Source organism: Haliaeetus leucocephalus, unplaced genomic scaffold (assembly GCF_000737465.1).
Source record: "Haliaeetus leucocephalus isolate CR32 unplaced genomic scaffold, Haliaeetus_leucocephalus-4.0 Scaffold0, whole genome shotgun sequence".
Classification (NCBI taxonomy): Eukaryota; Metazoa; Chordata; class Aves; order Accipitriformes; family Accipitridae; genus Haliaeetus; species Haliaeetus leucocephalus.
Window position 1 is genome coordinate 5,019,837 of NW_010972436.1, and position 19,505 is coordinate 5,039,341.

General features: G+C 39.8%; 1 protein-coding gene across 1 annotated transcript in view; it reads right to left on the reverse strand.

Moving 5' to 3' along the window:
• Positions 1-4,465: 4,465 nt before the first annotated feature.
• CDK14 (cyclin-dependent kinase 14) overlaps positions 4,466-19,505 on the reverse strand; it is a 255,308-nt gene continuing 240,268 nt past the window's right edge. Inside the window, exon 14 of the mRNA XM_010573893.1 lies at positions 4,466-4,650. The gene's annotated coding sequence lies outside the window, so the exon portion shown is untranslated. The remainder of the gene's footprint in view (positions 4,651-19,505) is intronic.

The following is a 19,505-nucleotide window of genomic DNA, read 5'->3' on the forward strand; positions in this document are numbered from 1 at the left end:
ACAATGATATATTTGTCAGACCTATTTTGGGTTTTTTTTGCCAGAAAACTGGCCCTTCTACTACTTCAGTTAAATCCCAGTGTACTGTAAATAGGTCCCTTGTCACACATGTAAAAAAAATGGAAAGAGACACCAAATAATTAACTTACTATTACAGACAGAAATGTGAAGAACCTTGCCCTGTAGTCAGCACTGCCTTGTAGTTTTGATTAAGCTCATGTGTTTGACTGAATCAGTGCCTAATCTTTTCAACTAATTACTGTCTAGTGCCTGCCTGCTTCTAAGTACTTTTTACTCCTTAAAAAGCTGTTGTTTACAACCATTTCCTTGTTCATTTTTTGAAGAACAAAAAATAAGAAAAAGTAAAAGAAAGGCTTTATTCCCCGGGTTAGGTCTGGATCACATATATGAAGGAGAAGAGAGATTCTGCTACACTTTATTCAATATGATGTTACAAGAAAACAACAGTTACAGCTGACGAACCATTACATCTTTCATAATACAGACAAATTACAAGGTGTAACAAATAATGCGACATTTATTTTACTGTACTGCTTACTATGCTGTTCTTCTGAAGTATATATATATATATATTTAATTACATTAACATTGTTTTCATGTACCAGCCCTCCCCTTTTTATTTCGTTAAAAAAAGAACACCTCTTAGTGCACCATACAAAAATCCACGTGGAAGCTGGCAAGCAGGGATTTTGTATGCAGCACCATTGAAATGCATTTTGGGGGATGGGAATTATTAGTGCATCTTTTACTTTTAGATTTTTTGCTTATGTGAAAAATGCAAGGCAGTAACATACAGTCACTCCACCTAAATGCTGGTAGGGGAGAGTATTGTTATGCTCAGTAATGCAACATAATTCTGTTTATATGGGGTGTCTGCATTTTGCTCCCCAGTCTGTACAGCCTAAACGTTTTATATAACAAAGATTACAAACCCAATTATATTCACAGATGAATATTTTGTAGATGAGCATATCAGAGCATTGACTACACATTTGGTTGCGTGCACTGACACAGGGCCCACAGGGAATGTATTATCTTACCTTCTTTCCCCAGCAGTCTGAAGTGCAGAACCCCTGTGCCCCAAAGAGAAAGCAAAAACCCCTGTGCCTCTGTCTACTGCAGACTGAATTTTCAGTGTTGCCTGTACCGACGCCTTATCCTAAACCATGGTTCTGATTAAAAACAATAGTGAGAATTAAAAGGATCCAACCGATCCGGGACACCATACAGTAATGTAATGTTGGCACTATTGGAGTGTCCTGACTGGTGTGGTGCCTGCTGGGTGTGGATTAGAGCCGATCTGAACCCAGCAGGAGAGAGGACTAAGCCATCTCCAGCTGGTTGACTTGTAACGTCAGGTTCTGTGAATTTGAACTTGTAAGGAATCTCTGTATCGTGCAGACCATCTCTATCACCATCTTCCCTTTCCCCGTTTGCTTAATATTAGATCTCATACGGAGTTAGAACATGCCCTTCCACTTTTATCTGCTTACTACACCTGCTGCCCTGTGGCTGCTCTCCCCTCTCGCAGCAAAGCCACATCCTCTCAGTATCATCAGGAAGGATCTACTGGGGCTCAGCCAAGCGGTAGGAAAATGAAAGTTACACTGCTGCCGGCTATTGACTCCGAGCGAGTCCCACAGTTTCTCAAGGACTGTGTCCCAGAGACTGCTGGTCACTTAAGCCAACTTTTGACTGTTGACAGCATGAAACACCATGTTCCCGGCACCTGCAGCAAGTCCAGGAGGCCAGGCTACTTCTTTTTGTCCCTTTGAAGATTCTGTGGGGAACTGATTTGGGAAGGATGAGAGAAAAAGAGGGTAATGCTATTGATCTTTGCTGAAGCTGTCTCAAGAGCATCGATGGGGTTTAAACAGTCCATTCTGCAACACTGAGAAGAGCTGTGGTGAAAACCCCACTTCTGCAAGATGCTGGAGAGGTGGGCTAGTTGTCAGGGGTCCTAACTGATGGGTGTCAATCAGGCTAACCATGCAGGTAAGGGCTCTGCTGGAAGGTGGAAGAGGGAAATAAGGCCGTACCGTCAGTTCCCTGGACAAAGGAGCTTCTACTTTCTCAAAAAACTTGACGTTTCCCAGCAGATTTGATGTTCCAGAAGAGTAATTTCCAGTGGTCACGCAAATGGCACCAGCTTGCTGAGCCCAGGTCCCCTCGGTGCCGGGAGAACATCCCCAGGGCCCAGAGCCTCCGCTGGAGAGCAGCAAACCCAAGTCACCACAGGCAATCGTGGCACCTGGGAAGTAGGTGCAGAAGTAAGAGATCCTGGTCACTCCTTAATTGATTGGTAGCTGAGATAACCTCACTACTGCTGAATATCAAGTTACTATTTAGGAACCTAGATATTTGTGCACTTTCCTTCGGGCAATTAAGTTTGAAGATTTTTGGACCAACTTTATTTCAGTGGTTGCTTAAAAGTGGGAATGGGGCAGAGACGATAATCTCACACACACGTGTGTGTACACACACATACACACATACATACCTTAAGCAAACACTATACATGAGTCACTATGGATAGTAATGTGCTAGGCTTGTGGGAACAGTTGGAGAACTGCTCTCTATATTAAACCTTCAGATGTTTAGTTGAGCAGTGTAATTGCTTGTCTCCCAATTTAAGCTGCCAAGTAGAAGCGTCTATGAAACTACCTTTATATTCCTAATTGAAATCTTTGTTACATTTTCAAAAATTCTTCAGATTTTTGCAGCAAGTTTTTTTTTTTCTAAAAATAGCTAATTTTAATCATCAAACTGCACACGATTTAAGTAGCAAAGATAATGTATAAAAGACTTTTCTCTTACAAAAAAAAGAAACATGAAACCCAAACAAACCACGTCTAAGGCAGTTTCAGTGTGTGATAAATTCAAAAGTTCAGTGGTCACTTTTTCCCCCTCATAAACACAGGGGAAAAACTGTAGTAAGTTCTAAATAGGTTTGTGACTGAAAGTGGCTTTCAGATGGCTTTTACCAGATCCTGAAACAGAGATGTCATTGGGGAAAATTGTCTTTTAATGGCTGTGCAAATATTGAGAATATTTCCACGGTTCAGCTCTTTGAAAGTGTAGACTCGTATCCTAGTTCACTAAGAGGCCTTTCGTAGCTACTTGCACCTTCAAGGATTTGCCTCATTGGGTGTTTTTTTCTTATTAAACACTGCTGGAGTTTAATAAGATGGCAGTAGCACAAATCCTTTTCCCCTCCTTTTAAACACTGAAAGCTAACCAAAGTGTTACCACACTTCTTAAAAATGTAATCCAATGCATCCAGCAAGCAAAGGATGTCAAATTTATGTGTAGAATAATATTGCCTAGCAAGCGTTTCTGTCCAACCAGGACTGTAACTCAACAGTGGTTTTTGCACCATACTCTGCCCTCTCTGAATGCAAAGCATTGTATATGGTCAGGGCAGTTTTATCGCACCCCTGAACACAATGTTCTCCCCAACCAAAATGTAGCAGGGGCTTCCTTTTCTACAATCACACAACTTAGTTTCTTGCAAAGTTTGCATTTGAATGATTCATTCAGAAAAGTTATCTAAAGACACAGTATCTGGTAGTACCTTCCAATCAGCTCAGAATACCCATGGAAAATAACTCGAAAGGTGCTTTGGTGTGGAACAGCAAACAGTCTGGGATAAGGAAAATTCTCCACTTCGCTTTGTATGTGGCAAAGGAACACAGCTAGATTCAGTGGCTCATTCAACAAGTTTTTCTGTACCTTAGTATCTGCCTTGAATTAAACAGAACAGTTTAATCATCTCTGTTTTCAAGAAAACATTCTGAAAGGTAAATAGTGTGAGGAAAAACATAGAGATGTTAGCCAAGACCCATAAAAGAAAGAAATATTCTTGAAGGGAATAAAAATGTAAAGAAATCATTGTATATCTGTCAGCTGCATACATCTCATCATTTTTGCTTTGTCTTTCTCACAGGCCTATTTTGAAAACTGGCATGCTACATAGCCTAAGCAGAGTAACCAAATTCAGAGTACTGAAGTAAACATGCAATTATTGCCATGTTTTTAAAATGGATATGAACGGTCTGAGGAGATAATGAAAAAAGAAATAACCCAACAACACTTCAGGAATAGTGGCAAGGTGCTGTAATTGTCAGCCGATCAGACAAGTTGGGCTTGCTCTGGCAGAAATAGTCTTCCCATTGGTTGCAAAATATGCACAACTCTCAAAGAAAACACGCAGTCCTTTATGCCACCATTGGCTTTTTTTTCTACAGTCATTACTGAAGAAGTGTGAACACCAAATGTGTTGTCTTAATGTATTTAAGACATTGCTGGTGAAAGCATAAAAATCCTTACAAAGATGCAGCGCTGCAGTGGAAAATCAAACAAAATCAAACACAAAAGACTGAAAGAGTACATGCCATGTATCAGTAAGCAAAAGCTTAATCTTCACATAGTTCTCTGAAATCACAAGGTATCCAAATGCGTGCAAGGTTTTAAATAAATTGCAGGGAAAAAACAGGGTCTTGCCAGCTTCAATTTTCTTCTGCATGAAATCCACCATAGAGAAAGAAAGGAAACAGGCCGTGGTTTCTTCCTGGTGTCAGCCTCCTCATTAGGTTTTTGTTTCCCTCCTCCAAACTGGTAAATTTAATCCTGTAAGGAAACAATATAAATTATAACAAGCCCCACAAATTGCATTTTTTAATGATTTTTTTACTTGGTAAAATATAGGTTAGTCCAAAGCCAGTTATGAAGACACCAGCTCAGAGCAAAGGACAGACTTCCAAAGTACTTTTTGAGCTGGTAGCTCAAGAAAATGAACTTAAACCACCAATGTTTTCAGGGTGGTTGCCTAAGTGAGATATATTAATCCATATTCATGTATCTCTGCCCCAAGTGCTAATCTTCAGAGGTGCCATCAGCACTCACATTCTCCATGGAAATTATAGGCAGCCATAAATAGACAGTTGGCTCTTCTAAAGGTGGTCACGCCCCATGCATGAATGCAAAGGAAGGTTGCTAAATGCTGGCACAGCTTCAGGAGTTTACAGGCTCTTTTTGCCCCACTTTCTCATGGAGACCCTAGTGATCACCTTCACAGCAATGCTTGCAACTAGTTTATGAAAAGGTGTCCTCAGGTTTGCTTCCCAAGAGTTATTTGAGGTACCTTGGGGCACAACACAAACACTTCTGCAAACACAAACAGTTTATAGAGCTCCTTGATGTGCTGTGTTAAAACATATTCACGTTTATTTCACTTTTTTCTATTGATAGGCAGATAAATAAAACCTCTCCTTTCATATACCAAAAATAAACACTGTATCAATAGCTTTGCTTACATTGTCTTTCACTCTGCTGATGATTCCTGTTTGTATAGGCTCAAAGCAGTGACCGGACTTGCAAGAAGGTACCACAAAGTTTTTGAGATTCACGCAAAACAGGAGGCAGGCTGAGAATGTGGTAAGCATTACTTCAAAACAAAGCATCCAACAACTGCAAGAAGAGCCAGGTGAAGGCTAAATGAAGGCTAGATGCACGGGAGCCATTGGAAGGATTTTATAATTAACATACTTAATTCTTGATAAATGTCCAAGTAGAATTCTGTGCCAACTAATAAAGTGAGACTTTCTGAGAAATTTTGTAGCTTTCTAAAGTTCAAAATTTATCTGTTTTACAAGAGTTTTCAAGATGAAGGATTGTAACTACAGACCTGCTACATTTTAGAAATGTAGTTGCAGGAAGACAGTCAGATATGAAGGAATTTTAGCATTTAAGAAAAAGAATGCTGAAACATTCATTGAGCATGGAACTGGTTTGTATTAGCATGTCCTAAAACTATTTAAATCAAACTGGATGCAGGTGCCAGTGAATCTAGTCTAGCCCTCATTTCATAAGCAGGAAAAAACCAAGGCATCAGTTTTGAACTGCAGTTTCAAGCATAACATTTTAATTGTGGCTTTCATCAAAACAGCCTAATCTCTACACAACATCTAACTTTCATAATATCCAGGGTTCCTGTCGTGGTTCTTGAGAGCTCTTCTGCCCTTTAAGCACCAGAATACCTGAACTGGATTAACAAAAGCCTGTTCTTAATGATGTGTGGCAGCATCTTGGGCCCTCTTGGAGCTTGGTCTACCACCTCTTGAGTCCTGCTTGGGTTGTTTCCTAAACGCCTCTGGAGTTTGTGTGGAATGTCTATTCCACATGAAAGTCCCACTTTCCCCAGGGTCTAGGAGCTTGGCTGAAGCGCCAATAAATCTTGTTTCAAGGAATACATCAGAGTTGATCCATTTAGTTTACCCTTCATAAGCTTAAAAAGAAAAGCAGTGTTTGGAACATGCAGATTCACAACTGCTCACTGGTGAAACACTGTTGACAATATTCCCCAAATTCCACATTTCCCTTTCTCCAAAAGCACTTCTTAGGGATGACCTTTTTGGAGCCCCTCCTTACAAAGAAGCAACTAAACTCCCCAAAGCTCCTTCCAACACTGAGCTTGCACGCTACAGCTGTGGAAGGCGGGCTTGCAGTTTGGAAGCCACATCTGCTCAGATCCAGAACGGCTGGCCTGATTGCAGGCTAAATCCAAATTGCTGGAGTTCCAGAGACTGGCATAAGCAGCAGGGACATCTAGGACAGGTAACAAAACCATCTGGATAGAAAAGCCTCTGGATGGAAGCTTTTCCAGGAGTTACCAAATTGCTCAGATTTGAGAATAACTGCAATTACGTTAATTACATAGAACTCTTCCTTTCTATCAGGACCTCAGGACAATTTCTAAAGGAGGTGAGAATCACACTTCTCCCAGGGTTGTACTACAATTTCCCAGTGACAGTACTACATCTTCTGGCTTCAAGTTTGGCTCTGTAGGCAAAGCTGATGACATGTTCTCTGGGACAGGGCCTGAGTCTGTGAAATGGGGAATACCTTCATCAGAAGCTTAGCACTTCCAGAATCAAGCCCTAGAATGTTAAAAGCTTCCTTAGAAATGAACAAACTCACAGCTACTACCATTTAACACACGGGAAAAAAAACCCTTTGCATACTGGCAGCCACTGCCAGCACCAATGTAGACCAAGGGCGGAACACAGGGGACTAAGAAAGGGTAGCAGGGGTTACATAAATGTGCATGGGAGATTGCAAAGTTTTTTGCTGAACCTCATTTGTTTTCCTGCCCTGGCTCAATATAAGGCAGCTGACAGTTTTATGATCACACCTCCATCAGCTCCAGCTTTGCTGGGTCCTGCTATGCCAGTGCTGCAGCTGGGGTAACTGGTTTCCCATGAAGCTGAGAGCCTGTGTAACAGTATGGTGGGCAATGCCACCTCCCACCTTCTGCACAGGGTCAAGATTTAAACTAAATCAAACAGTAAACTCACTAGAAAAGAAGATGATTTGATGCCACATTTCCCCAATGGTTCTGGCTGGGGAACACTAGAAGACATAGTGCAATTGGAACGAGGGAACAGCTGGTGGTCACAGTCTCTCTGAAGACATGCTGAAGTGCACTGCCTGCCCAGGTCGGGAAGCCATCCTGCACGACAGACCCACTACTCGCACCAGCACCCTGATGGCCAGGTTGTTCTGAGGCTGAACCCTCAGTTTTGGCTGCTGAGACAATTCCACCGTGTATAAAATCCTTACGTGATCTTTGACACAGCGAACAAGCCTGCTGGTTAGGAATATATATATATACACACTGGGAATATGTAACGTTTGCATCTGAATCCCTAATTCACTGCAAGTTTATTGTTGATTCAAAGTGGAGGCAACAGGTGAAATCCCTTCCCTTGGCCTTGAAGTGCCCTCATGGAGTTCCAGCCCTCTCCTGCGCAATGGGGAGCAGGGGCTACCTGTCCTGAGGCAGAGGAAGAACCAAAACACAGATAGGCCACTTCTCAGAGGAGCGCTGTAATTGCTGTGCTGTGGGACAGGAGACCCCCTTCTCTTCACTTTTATATTGTTTAGGATGAGACTTACATCAAATAGACACCTCCCCTAAACTGGAGGAAGAGGAGGGTGTCTCTTTGTCCACAGCAGAAAATCCACAGGAAAACAAACACAAAATTTTAGATTGGGGTGAACTAATCTTTTTATTAAAAAAGCATTGTTTCTTCAGTGGGGCTCTTGAACTGAAACATCCATTGTTCAGACAACCGAGACCTGAGGCAGGGTCCTCCACACAGTGTTGCTGTTCAGTTCGCAGATGGCTTAGTATTCCACGTTTGCATTTTTTAAGATATATTTTAGAAATAGCCTTGCTTAGAATTTAATACACTTTCCTGATCATACAAATCAAAGTTTTGCCTGGTGACTTGGCAGATTGTGTTTATGGCCTCTGGTCACAGCTTTGCTTATAAAAGCGTAAATTGTTAAATGGAATATTTACAACTTGTGATTTCCCAAGAGCAAAATAGGGTTCTTTCAGTTCTCCTTTAAAAAACCACAACAACGAAACTTGAAATGCAACAGACTGCCTTAAAAATGAACTTGTATTTTTTCACCACAGGTCCAGGTACTTTTGGTTTTCATGACATCTCTACTAAACCTAATAGAAGACTACAAGCAAGTTAATGATGCGCTTGAAATATCAAGTGACCTAAATCAAGTAACTCAATTGTATGTTTGTTATCTAGAGAAATTATCTGCTGCATACATCCTGTTTGTCCCAGATCCCGAATGGGATAAAATAAGGTGTTAAGCCACCTTAAAAATGGCAGACACCAACTTCAGAATGCAGTAGCTGTTGATGTAACAGTGGTTCTAGGAAGGGATACTAAAGCTGGTAATTTAAACATTAATCATGCTCTCAAGACATGAGGCAGAGGAGGGTGACTAAATCCCAAATGATTTTCTTTATTTTAATTAGTAAAAGAATGTCCTTTCCTGTAAAAAATGCAAATCACCAATCCAATACATGCTCCTTTTGGCAGCATCAGCATCCTTCTCTAGGTGCTTTTAATTTTTGTATAAATTATCACATAGGGCAGAGCTGTGCTCCCGCAGAGTCCTTAGCATGCAAAGCACACTCAGAGTGCAGGCCTATTTATGTGGCAGCTGATTTAGCATTAATATAAGAGTATTCATTCTACAACGCCAGATTTAAAATAAAAATATGAGCTGACAACTGGAGATACCATATTCTCTATGAGATGAAACACGGGGGTATTTAAGATCATCAACAGTATATTCTTTCTGCTTCTCCCTCCACCACACATGCACACACCGCAGATACTGTTCATCCTCTCTAAAAAAAGTATACTATTAACAGGTGATTTTTCCCCACACCTTTTATTCCTACCTTTGTTAGAGGATTCATTTTAAAAAGCCAACCAAACATTATCAATACTATTTGCACTCAGATAATATCTACATGCAACTCGTTGCTATAAATATTAATTAATTGGATCACCAATACCCATAATGCAACTTTATTTTGACCTACATGCCCTATGAACTAGATATTTTTTGGATTCAATTTTCTTAAAACCAACTGTCAGCATCATGTGATGGAAGAGATGAAAAATGAAAATGAGCGTTCCCGCTGTGCAGGTGAGTGACCTGTGGGAGACAGCTCTGCCTGCTAGGATTTTTACACGTACCATCAGACACAGACCAATTGATTAGATCATCTTATACCCGCCACCAACTAGGCTCAAGAGACTAATTAGAGAGAGTACTGCCTGCGCAGGCACCCCATTGACACCTAATTTGCTCAGCCAAAGCCTTTGGGGAGAATGTATTATCTCTGCAGCTGCACTTCATGCATTTCTGATTTGAGGCATAAGCAAGGAGTACTTCTTCACTCTTTTGAGCAAACTGAGTATATAAGCCCTTAAGTGCTAAATACAAGCAGACAAATTAAATCTGGCTAGCCTCCCATAAATTCTTTTTCCCCTTCAAATATATATATACATATATACACGCGTACAAGTCTAATTTTATATCTGTGTCTATAATATATGTGCACAAATGCAAACATACAAATAATGTGTATGTATGAGTCTGAATGTGTGTGGAAAGCATGGATATATAAAAACATTTCTATAAACATATGCTTTAAAATATGCAGTTGTTACACCGTATAGAGCGTGCTCTTTCGCAGGGAAGTTTTACTTCTGTGAGATTTAAAAGATGCAATTGTTCTAATATATGAAAAATAAATGATCTGCAGTATTGTTAGCTCAGGCTCTGAATTACCCCATGGACAAGGTTCAGTAGACTGCTGCCTATAAAGTTGTTCTGCATATCTTCAGAGGTGTTAGTTCAAAGATTATTTCAGTATACAGCCTAGCTTTGTTGAAAGCTTTTTTTTTGATGGACTATACCTTGTTTGTGGTTTCCCAAGGAATACTGTTCACTAAGGCTAAATATAAGATTACTAAAATTGCTTTCTGCTGGGCTTTAGTTTTACCTAGTTATCCATGCCCCAAAATACACAGGAGAGGCAAGACTTAAGGCTGTCATTAAAAATTTATTTGGAAAAAAAAAAATTGGCACTAGAAAAACTATGATTTTTTTTACAAACTGAGAAGGGTTTGAAGAAAATATTTTCTGCTATAGGCTGGCATGTGATTCCTGAACTCAAATACCTTGTAACACACAGGAAAATGGTGGATGTGCATCACTTTTAAAATAGCACTGAAACAAAATATCTTCTTCCCTGTGATGTGTCTACAAAGCAACTTTCAGGAACTGAATGAAGCTGAATTATTGCAATTTAATTTCAGCTTTTGTCAAAGCCCATGTTAACATGGTCAGTTGATAGTGTAAACTCAGGATCCTGCACCACTGTAACTAAAGAATTAAAGAAGCCTTAACAAAATATTTGCAAGTTACCTGTGTGGCCAAGACATCAGATGTAACCTCCTTTGCCAAGTACACTATGAATGCGACTTCCAATCTTTTTCCTAGGATGGGGCATAACTTAATAAAAAAGAGAACATCCTCACCTCCCTCCCCTCACACAGGCCACATCTTGTCCAATTCACTTTACGTTTCTTTAGCAGTATTTAATCTCATTTAATGTTAAAATGACACCTCTCAATTATCTTGGCAATAGTTGGCTGTTATTCTTTCACAGATGCAGCGCTGTATGGGATACTTACATATTACAAAAATAACTACTATCAGTCATTAAAAGTAAACCACTGATTAATTTTTTCCTGCTCTTTTCCCTTGTGTCTTAGTTACTACGCTGGTATTCTTATACACACTGGATTTCCCAGACTCTGCCTTCAGTGATGGAAATTGCTGTATATTCTTCTCTGCAGTTTTAACAGATGAATCATAATACAGATTGCATACGGACACGTTCCTGTTTTAAGAATTTGTCTTCCCACAAAGAATTGGACTTTGCCTCTGAGCAAAGCACCGCAACTCCAAATAAGGGGATTTGCATACGGGAGGTGACTGCAGTTTCAAAGGGGGTGTGAGGGGATGACCCTAAAAGAAGGGAGTGCTAGACAAGGACTGTAAAATAGTCAGAAAATAAAAAGTTACATATTTTTATAAACGAAATGATTTTATGAGTATATGTACATTAAATAAGTGACATGATCTTTGAAAGGTGAGAGGTCTGTGGCACAGTGGTATGGGGCTGGAAAGCAAAACCCAAGATTTTGGCTTTGCTACTGAATGTGACCGTAGGCAAGTCACTTTATCCCCCTGTAACCTCTGTTTTGTAACAGGGGCTCTGTTTTATATCCCAGCCTCTGAGTTTAGAGTGCTTCCCAAAATGAGTGCCCAATTTTAGCTGGAGCCACCAGTAGTTCAAATCATATAAATACAGTTAAATTTAACAAAAATGCAGTATTAGAACAGCTGCAAGCTTTGGAAGTTGTTGAAATCCTTACTTGGATTGTGAGTTTTCCGAATTGTACCTTTATGTACAATAAGAGTCCAAAATGAAAGTCCTGCATCACCTAGGACTTTGTGAACGTACATCCAACAGTCCAGTGTGGGAGGCTGATTCTGAAGAGCCAAGACTTACCCTTAAATTATACATCAGTTGCTAAGTAGCATATATGCATATCAAAAATTGCAAACCAACTGTGCATACTTTGCACACAGGTCTCTTCAAAATATTATAATGAATTCCTTCATAGTGTGTCTTGTTAGGAAAAAAGGAATACAAGTCCTGGTCTTCACTGTAATATATTTTATTCATAATATTCACTTCCAATGATATTTGATAACATGATTGGTTTCACAGTTGATTGGTAGGTACACCTTTAACTTTTGAATGGCTGTGGTAACTTCCAAATTAGTTTTCTCCAAGTCTTTCAGCAAAAATTCCTTCCTACGCTAGCTGCCCACAGCTGAAGTTTTTTCTTTGAGTTGAGAACAAAGTTCACAAAGCCTTTTACAATTACCATTTGAATAAGGCTTCACATGAAAAATGGCCAGGACTGAATCTACTACATGTCTTCTATTTTTTGAGAATAAAGCACAGCCCTCTGTGAGTGAGTTCTGGGAAAACTAATACTTCAGACGAAGATACTACAAAAATAGCAGTGTTATTGAGCTCAATATAGTTTGCAAGCAAAGCCATAGAAACTTATTAAAAACAAAAAAGTAAGCTGACGATTTTGGTACACATCAAGACCAGAAAAATATTAGTGCTACTTGTTTGCAAGAACATACTTCTCAAACCTGATAAACAGCCAAATCCTTACAGCTTCTTATACCCTCCTGTTTGTTTTTCCTTTTCCAAAGGCTTCATGATTCATTATGTTATTTATATTTTTAATGGCTTAAAGATTTGTCTCCTCTGAAATTGAATCCCTATAAAGGCATACATTTTCAGTATTAGATTCAGATTATACCAGTAGAAAAACTGAAGAATGCAACTCATAGATTTTCTAGATTCAAATATGCAAGAAACCCAAGCAAGCCCTCCCACTTCCTTTTTTTTTTCTTATTAATGCGATGTGTCTAAATTGCTGTTTCTCACCCTGATAAATTGTAAAAAAGCCTGCCAAAGAGGAACTGACTGAACGTGAACTGGAGAAATGCTGTCTCCCTGGATCTATAATGAGAGAATGTAAACCTTCTATTTTTGCCAGTGTTTGACACAATGGGATACTTATCTCAGCTGCAGCACCAGCTTTCTACTCCGAAACAGATAAGTAAATGCTATGCCTGAACAAAATTTGTAGATAGCTTAATTAAAACATCTGAAAGAAAAAAAAAAAAGAGTAGAGTATCAGTTATGGTTGCACATAACAGAACTCAGAAAAGGAAATACCTGTTGGAGGATGATATACAGTCATTAATGCTCTGGTTAACAGGTTTGTTACTGGTTTGAACACCTCCCTGGAGAAAAGGAGCACCAGGAAGAGCTGGTGAGAGATTCCTTCATTGCACTGTCTTGCTAAACCAAACACCCGAGAGACTGGAGATTCAACTACAAGCAACCGGGTGCAAGTGAGCTGAGCTGTGGTACCCTTCCACCATGTCTCTCTCATCTTTGTGGCAGAGCCAGCTTAAGGAAATCCCACTGCCCGCAAACCTCACTCCTTATTCCTGCCCTGCAACTTGTGCCCGTCACTTGTCTTGATAAAACTGTCTGTGGGACTCCATGCACACCGGATCACTAAAAGTATCAGAAGTGGGATTATTTTGAATGTAGATCTTCTCAGTGATCCAGTTCATATCAAACTTAAAAGAGTTGCACCAGCACAACTAATGGGATTGGAAACTAGTGAAGGAGCAAGAAGGAACTGCCTGGATAGCGCTAGGCAGAAATTTATCACGCTGGTTTTGCCTGTAAAGACAAAATCACGGAATCATGGAATAACATCAACAGCAGTTCCCCAGTGCATTACTCATAACAAAGCTTCACTTTCTAAAGTCTGAAGTCACCTCCCAAGTCACAAATGGCTAATTATTTTCAGGTATCCAGAAACACAGTCAAATCTGCCTTAGCTGGCCACTTAGGGGAGCAGACAGAAGTTGTCACATAATGACTAATAATTAGAAAGGAAGAAAACCATACTCAAAAGATCTGGGAATACCCGTAAGATTGCCTAATAAGGATAATCTCCTGTACATGTTTCAAGGGAGCAGCAAACAAGAGATGGCTGAAAGCCCATGCCTCTCAAAGTTCCTTGAATTTTTTTGGTTGGTTTTCATTTTTTAGCAATAAAAATATGTTGGCCTGCCAACATATCAAGGAGATGTTTAACACTTTGTGAAGCTTCAAGCCATATTTAACCAGAGTTCAGAGACTTCAGAAGGGATAGAAAAGCATCTGATTCTTTATAGGTCAGTACCTAGCTCTGAATGAAGAATACAACCCTAGAGTTCAGGGAGAGCATGTCAACTATGCCCTAATCCAAATACCACAAATGAAACTTATTGACTGCCAGTCCCAGGACTGATGGTCACTGTTATTTAAAAGTGCTATTTATCAACTCGAACATAAGCATATTTCTTCTATCTGAAGCACAACAGCTGACCAACTCAAAAGCCAAATGAGATGATGTGCCTTACCATCTCTGTCCTCTCCCACTCATCTAATATAACAATAAGTAAATAACTTCAGAGAGCTTATTTGGAAATTTATTCCTGGTTTCCCTGTCATGACTTTTATCCCCAAAGCAAAGTCAGCTGGACAAAATGACATATAATATAGAAAATGACATATGATAGACTAAATGCCTGCCAGATGACTCATTAGCATTCACCTCCTCCCAAAAATTAAGCACTGCCTCTTGCAAAGATTAAAGTATCCACAGGTACTTAAAAATGGGGCATTCTGTACTCATGTGATTGTTAGCATTAGCAAAGTTACTTCTTGAAAGATAAGTGCTCTTGGAACAAATGTAATGCTTCTAGTGTAAGCAGTGCAAAGCAGCTATGGGATAGTCTTGAGATGGGTGTGGACCATTTTGCTCTTTGGCTTACAGAAACAAAGATTCCTTGGAATTTAAAGATACCTCTGCAAGGGATCACAACACTATGAACTACCTTAGTCCCCACAGACAAATGTTAAACATTAAGAAAACAAACTGTGAATGTTTATCATTACCAAAATCATCGCAATAGCCTGAAAGTACCTACAGCCACCTTGGAATTAAGTTATGTTTGTTAGCTCTTCTTTGGAGAAGAGACAATGAATGTTCAGATAGAGAAGGAAGAAGAAAGAGGGATGGGTAAACTAAGGAAAAAAATACTCAATTTCTCACCTGTATTTCTATTTTTGTTATGTTTTTCCTAGAGCTTACTTTTCAAACCAGCAAGGATTTCTTAACTAATCTGGAATGTGGAGTTACAAATGCCTTTGTTTTAGCTTGACAGAATAGACATCATTGCAGTCATGTTCTGGATAGCAAAGATCCTTCTAGCTAAGCACCATCTGGTTATACATTCTATTTGCTGCTGTGGCTTTTCAGAGACTGAGCATCATGCCAAAGTGGTCATGACAATTAAAATACATTTTTTAGGACAGCACTGCAACCCTTAAGCACACATAAAATTAGACAGAAAGCAGACCTCACATGCTGAATCAGAAGGATCTTTCCCACAATTATAGTATATTAAATTAATGTCAAGTTTAAGTAATAGATGTATTTAAAATTTGGAATATATTTCCAAATACCATTATATCCAAAGCTCTTAGGCTATGTGTCCACCCACACTGTGGAGGCCATACAATGGTATTGACAGAGAGATCAGGAAGTCTTTGGAGTTGACCTTTTCAAGCCTGAATTGTTTCCCAACCCAACAGTTCTTAAGACTAGAATGGGGCAGGGGAGAAAAAATCCCAGTTTAGGAAATGCAGTGGTGTCTATATGGTATATTGCTTGCCTCTGTGCTCATTCTTTATTGGTTCTGCTCGTACTTACTGAATACTGCTATATGGTGCTTTCACCTATACAGCTGTCACTTGGGATTCTTGCTGAAAATCTGTGACATTAGAAATAGTTACTGGCAGCTTCAGGCCAGCTGCTTTTTTCCCTGCCAGTTCCATTTTTACATACAAAACCATATGGAGCACTGAAACAGAAGTATTTCCCCAGTGCGGTCTCTGTGGCATTAAATGGAAAAAATGTTCCAGAATTGGCACCTCTACAGAGCATCACTACAGCAATGAGGACTATCTAGCATACAAAGAGATCACAAAGCAGCTCAGTGATTTTATTTCTCAGAGTTCCCACTCTGGCTGCGGTAAGAACCTTTTCCACATGTATGACTAAGATGTTAAAATATAACGCATGGTTTGGGAAATCCAACATGAGGTACTTCTCATAGACACAACTTTTAGAAACCATGCAGCATCCACAGCATTTGAAAATCAGGCCTCCTTCAGATATTACAGAGGCTTCCCCCCTCCTAATTGTTTTTTGAAAGACTTACATGTTTTTAAAGAGCAGTCTCACACACTTGGGAGGCTTCATACATGTGGCAGAAATAATAGTAGATGTCAAATCAGGTGCAACATACCGTGCATTTTGTGGTATGCAAAGACAGGGATCATGGTAAGATGGAGTACTAAAGGCTTTTCTTTCAGTGCCATAAGCATCAGTTTTCTTGTAACTTCAAGAAATACTTAATCTTTTTTCTGAAGCTCCATTATAAATGTAAGGTTTTGCATAGCTCATTTAAATAGTTTAAACGACACAAGGTTAAGAACAGGAAAGTCTTTCACCAAAGGTGGTTAGTCCTTTTCAAAGATTTCATATTATTTGAAGCTTACTTTCACTGCATTCTTTTACCTTGGCTGCTTCCCAAGTGGGTATAAGTTAATTAAATAGGATTTTGACCCTTTAACCTTCCCTGTAAACTGCATCTTTACCTAACTCTATTTAAATAAATCAGATAAAAAACCAATCATGTAGCAGAATATGTATTTTTACAGCTGCGGAAAAAACAAACATGTCTATTAAGCTTATTTGCAAGTACTTAGTAGTCAAAGCAACAGCCAAGACTCATGGATGATTTTAATTAAAATAAATCTGGGTGGGCACATAAATTCATTTACGATGGCTTTTCTCAAACTGAAACTTCTCTAGCATTACTGAACAGCACTGCACTACAGTAAGTCCTCATTTGTTCGTAGCAACTGAAGTTCAATCCACCTGATTAGCTTGTACTCGTTTTATGAGTCATGTAAAGTGTAGCTAGTCTCTATGAAAAATATCAAAGATATGAGGCTGAAAACTGTTACAGGAAAGGAGAGAAAGAAAGAGCAGAACAGATGGGCAGATAATAACAATACAGAATGACACGCAGCATTTCTATAACAGACATGCTCTGGGTCTAATTATCAAAAGAAGGTGAAATAGATACACCAGGATAACACCGCATTGCTCTCTACAAGCAGATAGTGTGACTTTCTGTATATCATTAGCCCTTTTCACTTTAAGATACAAGCTTCTGAATATAACCACCACCTATTATCTCAGATTATTAGACCCTTCCAAAAAATGACAGTGCCTTTTAATTTCATCCAGAAACAAAATATAACCTATGTATGAAGGATGATAACAGTTACATATGAAGAAATGAGTAACTAGCTCACTTATAAAGAATGAACAAAGAATTAAGCTGCCTCTTTGTGCCTAAGTGATGTGTTCAGGTCTCCGTATAGGCAGTGACAAAGATGCTGCCACTGGAGCCTGAGCACTGATCATGTCTCTCACCCCCAGCAGGGACTTCATAAATCGAGTTAATCACAGAATAAAATCCTTCCAAAACGTAGGCCTTTGGTTTGATATATTAATAGTGATACTATCTAACCACCTTACTGGTGCATTATGTTCCAATTTTGCAGCCATTTGGTGATAAATACACACATATCATAGAATCATAGAATGGTTTGGGTTGGAAGAGACCTTAAAGATCCTCTAGTTCCAACCCCCCTGCCATGGGCAAGGACATGTTCCACTAGACCAGGTTGCTCAAAGCCCCATCCAGCCTGGCCTTGAACACTTCCAGGGATGGAGCACCCACAGCCTCTCTGGGCAATCTGTTCCAGTGCCTCACCACCCTCACAGTGAAGAACTTCTTCCTTACATCTGATCTAAATCTACCCTCGTCCAGTTTAAAGCCGTTACCCCTTGTCCTATCACTACATGCCCTTGTAAAAAGCCTCTCTCCAGCTTTCCTGTAGGCCCCCTTTAGGTACTGCAAGGCTGCTATAAGGTGTCGCAGGAGCCTTCTCTTCTCCAGGCTGAACAACCCCAACTCTCTCAGTCTGTCTTCATAGCAGAGGCGCTCCAGCCCCCTGACCGTCTTCGTGGCCCTCCTCTGGACCCGCTCCAACAGGCCCATGTCCTTCTTATGTTGGGGGCCCCAGAGCTGAACACAGTACTCCGGGTAGGGTCTCACGAGAGTGGAGTAGAGGGGGAGAATCACCTCCCTCGACCTGCTGGTCACGCTTCTTTTGAAGCAGCCCATTATTTGCCCTTTTCCTGACACATCATCACTGAACTAACATCAGGAAGATGACAACAACAGTCGTGTCACGCATAAGAAGTGCCCCACCGCAGTGTAAGCAGAGAGGTACTGGCACAGGTAGGGAGGCAGACCCGCACACCAGCTCCCATCTTCTGAGGTGCAACCGATCACATTAGAAGTGCTCGGGGTATTTTAATGGCATCACACATCATGCTTTGTCCACCTTTGTCAAAGTACATTAGATCAGGGTTGTTACCACACAAAGGCTATGATAACAAAGATTAATATGAATAAGCTCTTCCATTTTTCACATTGCATGGAAGTGGATCATATACTCTCACCAGTCAGATTTCTCTGCCCCCCTTCACAATCCCCAAACCAAAGGTTTCTAAAGTAAGGTCTAGCAGTAGAGGATGCCCAAAGTAAAAAAAAAAAAAAGTTATTAAGAAAAGCACTGGAAATTCTAGCAATTATAATAAATAGTTTAAAGGCATGTCAACAGCCTGTAACTCTCCCTCCTCAGAACATTTTTATCCCTACAAGCAATAACTGACAATAACGGTACTGTAAATGCAGAGAGATACATACTTTGTGCTTTGAAAGGGCTTTGCATAGAGTTATTTTAATTATTTTCCTTATATAGTAAGTGAGGGATGAAAAAGAGATTTCTGAAATAAGAAATGTTATTGTTAACTCACTAATCACAGCTGAGGGACTTAGGGGCAGTCTAGTTTCCGAAATATCTGAGCTTATTTTACAGAATTGACTAAGTTGGTGGTATCCCTGTCACATGGATTTCAATGCAAAGCACCAAAACTTCCTTTATGAGAAGTACAATAGACAACACTGGACGCTGAAATCATATCCTGGAAAATTTTAGAATGCTAATATTTGAAACAGGGGATTTTTATTAATTTAAAGTTAATTTTTCATTTGTAAACAACTATGTATGAGGTGATTGAGTTTAGAGTTGACGTAAAACATACATGCTACGTTATTTATTTTTCAAACATAAAATACATATCCCTGCTGTTTTGAGAAACTACTGACCCTTACGAGTCAAAGCAAGGGCTTGATTTCTCTCCTTTGATTCTGGGGGCCCC